Here is a 6453-nt window from a genome sequence, read left to right as displayed (position 1 = left end):
TCCTGTCATAAAGTATGTTTCTTTTACCAGGTGATGGGTTTGTCCTTATTTCCAGTGATGAATTTTTTGTACCAAGGTTTTCTTTGTGTGATACTGATAGAACCTAAAAACTTTCTTTTTGTTAATGTTAACATCAACATTCCCAAATTTTTAACTTCAACGATGTTGTACTCTTATATTTTAGAATGTTTTTTGTAGGCAGTGTGTTACCTTTTTGTCCTTTATATTTCCTTTAATTAGAGCTCTTAGTTCAGTCATAAGTACTATAACTATGGGTATAGTTTTATTAAACTCTCATCTTTCTATTTGCTTTTGCTTTCTATTTATCTCTCATCTCTCTTTTTTAATTCTCACCATTTGCTTTTTTTTTTTTTTTTGGGTGCATTACATATTATTTCATTCCAGTTTTTCCTCTATTGGATGACATTCATTTACTTTTTTTATACATGCTCTTTTTCATGAATACAATTTTCTTGACTTAGTCTAATATTAATTAGTGCTTTTACCTTAAAGAAGTTTAAGTATTTAAAATTCTACATTTTTACCACTACATTTCCAGATATCTGCAATTTTGTATATTTTAATTCTCTTTCTTTTGATATGTGAATGCATACATACACACATATCCTAAGACATTATGATTTGACATAGTAATTATTATTATTTGATAAAATCAATGCTTATTTAGATTCACCTTGATATTGACTATCTTTCTTGCTTTTCTAATCTTGCATCTGATCTAATCTCACATCTGAGATCCTTTCCTTTTTCTTGAAAAATGCTCCTTATAATTCATCTTGTCTGTTGGGAAAAAATATGTTAATCTTTATTTATATGAATGTAATTTTATATCACATGAATTCTTGAAGATGTTTACCATTTTGTTTTTCTGGGTATAGCATTCTAGGTTTGTATGTACTTTGCTTAAGCACTGTAAAGATAATATTGCAGTTTTTTTTTTTTTTTTAAATTTCTGTTAAGGATTCAGCTCTCAGTCCAAATGTTGCTTCTTTAAAAATATTTTATTTTTAGCTTATTTTACATGTTACTATTGTTTCAAATTTTTAGGGTTATCAGTAAAATAATTTGGTAATAATTTGCTTGGATCTCGTATACCTCCTTAAATTTAATGTATTTTATCGTTGGATAAATTTCATCCAATATCTATTCACATATTGCTACTACTTCTTTCCCTCTCTTCTGAGATTCCAATTATAAATATATTCGTCTAAAATAAATAAATAAATTTGCCTGTTTTACTGTATTTTTCATGTATCTTATCCAACTGTTCAGTTTTTTTCATTCATTTTCTTCCATGATTCATTAAGAGTTTTCTTCTGACCCATTTTCGATGTCACTGATTCTCTCTTCTACTACATCTAAGCTGTTAAATCCTATCATCAAATTATCAATTTCAGTTTTAAAATCTTTCAGTTGCAGAATTTCTACCCTATAGGTTTTCATTCTTTTATTTACTTAAATATAGTAAACATAATTATTTTGAAGCTTAGTCTGGCAACTTCAATATCTAGCATTCCATTGAATTGGCTTCTGTTGTATTTTGTTTCTGCTGGATTTAATTCATGTATTCTTGTCACCATGTGTTCCTGATTATTTTTGATTAAGTATATTTGTAAATTTTTGATATGATTTGAAGAGTGGGGTTGTAGTCTCTGAAAATGCCAGTTTATATTCAGTACACATTTTCTCCTAGTATATATGTCTTTTAAATTTCAACCAAAAATGTACAGAAGTTTATCAGAGAACTGCTACCTAAGCTGGTCCTTAAGTCCAATTTTTATCCACCCAATTCTGTAAGGTTGTCAAAAATATGACTCAAATTGTATTCTTCTTAGAAGTCTTTAACAGTACTGGTAGATACCTCCAGGGTCAAAGTGTCTAAAATGCTAGGCTCACCTTCCAGAGCCACATTTCCTTCTCTTTTTTATAGTCACAGTGAATAGGAAATTCTTCACTGCCTTAGTAGCTCTTCAAATACTCTCCAATAAATTACCTATCCATATCTATCTATCTATCTATCTATCCATCATCTATCTATATTGTCTTTATCACCTATTTATCCCAGTGACTCTAGTTATCTTTAGTAGAAGGGCTGGTCTAAATTAACCAAGTATACTTAATCAAAAATGGGCCCTTAATTGCCAAAATGCCTTTGTTTACTATTTTTCTTTGAAAGGTCAATTTTAAAATGTTCTGTTATGCTATCACACTATTTTGTTAAAAAATTATTTTTAAGAAGAATTATTTTTGTTTAATTTTTTAATTCTAAAAATAACCATGTAATTGTAATACAGCTTAAACTGTTAACTTTGAAATAAGGTAAACTTAAATTATTTTTTGTTAAAAATTGATTTTTTGTTATTTACTAAGATATGGTTCCCCTTTTAAGAAGATTTAAAGTGTCTTAGGATAATGAGAAATTTCTATGATTTGAAGCCAACAGTATATTTTTAGGCATAACATTTACAAAGGACTTGTTTAAATATTACTTTGAAGATTTGTTTAAATAGCACTAAATTAAAAGTTATAAAATTACTAAGTATTACTAAAATATCTTCCTAAAACCTCCCTGTGTTAGGCAGTGTTAAGCAGAATAATAATCAAAGGTGCCCTTGCCATAATTCTTTGAAACCCGTAAATGTGTTACCTTACATGGGAAAAGGGACCTTGTAAATAAAAATTAAAGTACAGACCTTGAAGAGATTGATCTGCATTATCTGGGAGAGTCCAAACTAATTATATGAGGCCTTGAACATATCTTTCCCAGCTGTAGTTAGAGAGATGTAATGTGAGAAGGCATGAACTTTTCTTGCTGCCTTTGAAGGCAGAAGGGGGCCATGAGCCACAGAATGCAGGAATGCAGGTGGCATCTAGAAATCGGAAATGGCAAGGGAGTGAATTTTCTCCTAGAGCTTCTAGAAGGGAAAGCAGCCCTGCCAAACACCTTGATTTTTAGCCCAGTGAAACCTATGTTTGACTTCTGATCTACAGAATGAAAATATGATAATTATGTTGTTTCAAATCACTATGTTTGTGGTAGTTTGTTATGCTACCAATAGACACTAATGCAACCTCCAGAGGAGTTCAACATTTCTACTTTTTTTTTTTTTAAAGATTTTATTTATTTATTTGACAGAGATCACAAGTAAGCAGAGAGGCAGGCAGAGAGAGAGAGGAGGAAGCAGGCTCTCCGCCGAGCAGAGAGCCTGATGAGGGGCTTGATCCCATGATCCCCTGGGATCATTACCTGAGCCGAAGGCAGAGACTTAACCTTCTGAGCCACCCAGGCACCCCAACATTTCTACTTTCTTTCATGCAATTATTTCTTTACATTGCTCCCATGTGATCTATTTTTTTTTTTTTTTTAGATTTTTAATTATTTATTAGAGGGAGTACAAGCAGGGGGAATGGCAGGCAGAGACAGAGAGGGAGGGGGAAGCAGGCTCCCCACTGAGCAGGGAGCCAGATGCAGGGTTCCATCCCAAGACCCTGGGATCATGACCCGAGCCGAAGGCAGAGGTTTAACCCACTGACCCACCCAGGTGCCCCATGCGTGATCTTTTTAAAAAGAAATAAGGTAGCTACCCATACTCTGCACTCATATAAAGTAAATTGATCATGTTATACTTAACTCTATTTGATGGAAAGTGAAGCTAGAAATTTAAGTGAGTTGTCTAAGATAACACAGCTAACAGTTTTTGGTGCTTAGACTCAAAATCACTCAATCTGGCTCCAAAAAGTCACGGTCTTAACACCAAGCGCATACTACCTTCCTTCATTTTAAATTCTTGATCAAAATCCTTTAGAGACTTCACAACTCACATAGAACTGAATTTGAACTGCTGACCATGGATACATTATCTGTTATCTGCCTATCTCATACTTCTCTTGATTCCTTTGTTTCAACTATAATGGCCTAACCCATCTCCCACCTTAAAGCTTTTGCATTCACTATTTCAGAGGCATGGAAGACTGTTTCTTCAGATCTTTGCAAGCTGAATCCTTCTTACCCTTTAGCTTTCTGACTCAAATGGACCATACTCAAGGAGGCTTCCCATGGCCAGTCAATCTAATAGTTACTTGGCCATACTTATGCAGTTTAATTTTCTTCTTGGATTTTTTTCTGTATTAGCACGGACTTTTATTTATTTTTATTTATTTATTTTTTTTAAGATTTTATTTATTTATTTGACAGAGAGAGATCACAAGTAGATGGAGAGGCAGGCAGAGAGAGAGAGAGAGAGAGAGAGAGAGGGAAGCAGGATCCCCGCTGAGCTGAGAGCCCAATGCGGGATTTGATCCCAGGACCCTGAGACCATGACCTGAGCCAAAGGCAGAGGCTTTAACCCACTGAGCCACCCAGGCGCCCCTTAGCACTGACTTTTAAATTTATTTTTCAGTTTATGTATTTTCTCTCTTCTCACTAGAAAGAAATCGCCACAAAACCTGAGATCATGCATCTCTTGCTTACTTCTGTATTCACCAAACTGGAATAGTGCCTGGCACACAAAGGGCACATATATATATATATATATATATATTTTAATGAATAAATGATCTCATGCACACTCATAAGCACTTCAGTGCACTTTCTTCAGTACTTGAGAAAGAGATGGGGCTCTAGGAATTACACAAACAGCTTTTTCATTTGCTTTAATTTCAATCAATAATTGCAGAAATTGCATATTATTATAAGGCTTTTCAAATATATTTACAGTATTTTGAATACCTGCACTTCCTATTTAAGGTGGATAGATTAGAAGGCAGATATAATTTTCTTTCTTAAGAAAGGCCATGAACAGGACTAAATTATCCTACAAAAAACCAGGGCTCAAGTTACCTGAAGGGAAGAGAGAGAGAGAGGGAGAAAGACAGGGAGAGAATGTTGATTTAACAGTAGCTGCCAGGCCACAGGGGAGAAATGTCAAGAAAGTTTCATTGAGGTATGTGCAATTTCATTCCTTTTCTTTGTCTCCCCACCCCCCAAAAATACTCAACAAAAGCCTGTTTATTTCAAAATATTTTAAGAGTTATGTTTTGGTTTTGATGTGTTTTTTAATTTTTTTTTCTATTTTATTTTTTTAAATGTAATTGACCTTTTTTTTTTTTTAAGATTTTATTTATTTATTTGACAGACAGAGATCACAAGTAGGCAAGCAGAGAGAGAGGAGGAAGCAGGCAGGCTCCCTGCTAAGCAGAGAGCCTGATGTGGGGCTTGATCCCAGGATCCTGGGATCAAGACCTGAGCTGAAGGCAGAGACTTTAACACACTGAGCCACCCAGGCACCCCTTTTTTTCTATTTTAATTGTTATTCTTCTAACATTTGAGACTGAACTGAATAAGAGTCAAATGCTATATGAGTAAGGCTGTGTATGTGAGCTCCATTAAGCTTATATTTATTTCTGCACAATTTATCGTATATGTTATTAATAAAAAACAAAAAACAAAAACAAAACCAAGATTCTTTAGAGAGTCTATTTCAGTAACTAAAGAATGTTAGAACATAAGTGTAAATCTTCCAAACACAGTATATTCTCCAGTGCTTTGGTTAACCAAATGTTCCAGTTATTTTATCAATCATACACATAATATACAGACACTTCATTTCATTTCCAAGAAAAAAAATCCAAAAATCAGAACAAATTAGAAATTCTAAAACCATATTGCTGAGTCTGTTGGAGATGGAGAAAAGACCTCAGGAATAAGCTACAAAGGTCTAACATAGCTGTCATTTATAGGCCAGAAGTAGTAGATGAAAGAATTGGTATAGGCACTTCCAGTAATTAAACAAATTTATATTTTGTAGGATAGAAATTTATATATACAATTTACCTTATTTATACATATATGCAAATTAACATTATATATACATAAAAATACTTGTTTTAAGTTTTAATTACCATTCTCCAACCTACTATCTGTCTGCCCAGGCCAATCATTTATTTGAATGAGTTAAGAACTGTGTCTCAGACAGAAGAAAACTGTGGAGAACTTCCCCCCACAACACACACCCACCCCAGGGAATTTCAGAGCAGTTGTTTCAAAAACATCATTGTGTAGTTGTGGGAATCCATTCTTAGAGGGTTTTGAATTGGCTTCTTCTAAAAGCATCATTATCTTCCTGGCTAATCCAGAAGAAAATTAGAACAAAGGGAAATGGTTACAGATGTTTAAGGAAAAAAAGCAAGGTAAAGCCTTTATTTTTAATCACCTTGCATTGGCAAAACTACCTCTCCAGTATTTTTGTTTAAATTTTTGAGTCAAAAGCATCCTACCAATACGTATAAATGTCATATACATCATTATGAGAATATTATTGCCATGAAATAATAAGCCATATATGAATGTTGTATACAACTTTAGGGTTTGCATTTAATCCTAAAGTGTTCACCTCCTTTCACGTCTATTTACACTATATTCCTATTTACTAA

This window comes from Lontra canadensis, unplaced genomic scaffold (genome assembly GCF_010015895.1).
Source record: "Lontra canadensis isolate GAN:19392208 unplaced genomic scaffold, GSC_riverotter_1.0 scaffold56, whole genome shotgun sequence".
NCBI classification, from domain to species: Eukaryota; Metazoa; Chordata; class Mammalia; order Carnivora; family Mustelidae; genus Lontra; species Lontra canadensis.
Note: the sequence above shows the minus strand (reverse complement) of the source record.